Source organism: Echinops telfairi, unplaced genomic scaffold (genome assembly GCF_000313985.2).
Source record: "Echinops telfairi isolate 266 unplaced genomic scaffold, ASM31398v2 ScPeMD7_7412;HRSCAF=8450, whole genome shotgun sequence".
Classification (NCBI taxonomy): Eukaryota; Metazoa; Chordata; class Mammalia; order Afrosoricida; family Tenrecidae; genus Echinops; species Echinops telfairi.
Genome location: NW_022111312.1, coordinates 13,478,687 through 13,481,366, shown reverse-complemented (window position 1 = coordinate 13,481,366; position 2,680 = coordinate 13,478,687).

The window sequence follows — 2,680 nt, the reverse complement described above, 5'->3', positions numbered from 1 at the left end:
AGGAGCCCTGGTGGGTTTGAACCGCCGACCTTTCTACCAGCAATCCTTGACTCAGCAGCAGCCTCAGGGTTCCTTTGGAAATCCCTCGGCCTGCATCATCAGGCCACACACCTTATCCCCTTCCTCCTCGACAGCAAAACTTTGAGCCAGTGCTCTCATGCCACTCTCTGATAGACGCGTCAGCAGGCTGGCTCCAGACGTACATTGAGGGGCAGAGAGGGTATTTGGGCCCCACAGGGTCACCCTGTTAGTCAGACCGGGGGTTCTCTGGGAGGGGGAGGATTATGAGGAATGGGGCCTATTCCTGGGATACGCTGTCAGACCATCCTCCCCAGCTGGTCCAAGACTCAGGCCCCTAGTCTACCTGCCCTTCCCTAACTCCCTTGGGGGCAAGGAAGGATTTTCAAGGGGCAAAGCCTACACCCACCCACCAGCCAGGCAGGTGCCCACACTTTTGTATCTGAGCGTGAGATGTGTATTCAAGGTAGGCATATGCATGTATGGAAGCATGTTTGGGACCTGCAACAAACAGGTCCCAGCCCTTCTGAAATTCTCAGTCCAGGGCAAGCAGAAAGGTGCAATCACATAACTTCCCTTCACCCTCCACGGGCCAAGCAGGCAAACCAGGGTGGGAGATGGTGTGCCCCTGAAGGTGGCTGCTCTTGACAGGGTAGCCAGGAGAGGCCGCTGAGGAGGTCAACTGACTGCTGAGGCCGGCCTGGTAAGAAGGTGCTCCGGCAGGCAGCAGGGAACTGAGGACAATGGTTCAAACTGGTCGTTTGAACCAGAGTTCTGGGAAATGTGGTCAGGACAGTATCCCATGCCCCCAGAAGATCTTGGATAGCCTTTGTGGTTTGACAGGACCTGCAAGCTCTAATCCAGCGGTTCTCAACCTGTGGGTCATGACCCCTTTGGGGGTCGAACGACCCTTTCACAGGGGTCGCCCGATTCATAACAGTCGCAAAATGACAGTGATAAAGTAGCAATGAAAATAATTTTATGGTTGGGGGTCACCACAACATGAGGAACTGTATGAAAGGGTCGCGGCATTAGGAATGTTGAGAACCACTTCTCTGAGACTTACCATAAATCCTTGGTGCTGGGCAGAAACTCCATTTTACACAAGAGGGGACTGAGGACAGAGAGGTTGTGTGGCCTCTTCGAGGTCTCCCAGCCTGTATGTGGTGAAGTGGAGTGTTGGGCCCAAGCCTGGCTCTGCTGGTTGTTCCCAAAGGCACCTCAAGCTCGTCAGACGCCCTGCCTGCCTCAGATGGGAAGGTCTTGGGTCCTGGGATGGGTAGGTTAGCTGCATCTCCAACTGCACTCTCCAGGGCCCCAGGCCGGAGCTGCCCAGGGGAGAAGGTGCTGAAAGTTTTACAGGGCATCTTGATTGCCAGCGATAGTGAAGGATCCAATTGCCCCTGGTAACTGCCTCTCTCTCTCCAGGTGGCCCAGGGCCAGCCTGGCTCCCCAGCTAGCCACCACCCAACTGCACTTGCTTGGGTTTTCCCTCTGCAGTGGCATGATTCGCCAGTTTCCACTGGCCTTTGCCTGTGCCCACGCCACTCGCTGGAGACAAGTGTCCTGGCCTCTGGCCTGCCTCAGCCTGCCCCAGCCTGGGAACCAAGTGAGAGGGAGACTGATAGTGAGCACCACCGCGCCCCCCACCCCCCACCCCACTCCCCAGACGGCCCCCCGCCAGAGGCTTGGCTGATCTTTCCAGGCGTGCTTGTCATTGCCAGGTGCCATCAAGGCAACTCTGTGATTCATGGCGGTCCCAGGTGTAACAGAATGAAGCACTGCTCCGTCCCACCCCACCCTCACAGTCCCTGCAACCACGGTGTCTACCCATCTTCTTAAGGGGCTGCCTCTTTTCCACTGGCCCTCTGCTTTCCCAAGCACGACGGTCCTTCTCACGGCTGATCACACGTCCACATCGACAGGAGTCTTGCCACCCTCGATTCTGGCTGGACTGCATCTGAGAGAGAGGTGCTCCTTCCCCTGGCGGGCCTCGGGATATCCAATATTCCCCACCAGCATCATAACTCACAGGCCCCGATTCTCCTCTGGTCTTCCTCACCCATCGTCCAATCTGCACTTGCGTATGAGATGACTGGGCTCGGGCCAGGCGCACCTCAGTCCTTAAAGAGGACGGAACCTGCCCCTCAGCCTTCCGCAGCAGGTATGCCCAGTGTAAGGTATCCTGCGCTCGCGTGGCCTGTGGCCCCAAGTAAGATGGACTCCTGGGCAACTGCCGTCGTTTCTCACCTCATCGCAACGTTTCTGGGTCCCCCTGTGAGGGGTTTCTGCTTTCTTTATATTGAGGCGTCATCCATGCTGAAGGCCGTTGTGTTTTCTTCTTTGCTTCTTTTTAATTAAATTTATTGGGGGCTCTTAATAGCAATCCACACATCAAGGGTCTCAAGCATAGCTTGCCATCATTGTTTTCTAGACATTTACTTTCGGTTTGAGTCCTTGGTATCAGCTCCTCGTTTTTCCCTCCCTCCCTCCCCACCTGCCACCATCGTGTCCCCTTGATTAATTACAAATTATTATTAATTTTATATCTTATGCCCCTTCCCCCTACCCTCCTGGTATCGATTCTCCCATTTCTGTTTCTGAGGGGTTTGTCTGACCTGGATTCCGTGTGTCTTGAGCTGTTTTCTGTACCAGTGTACCT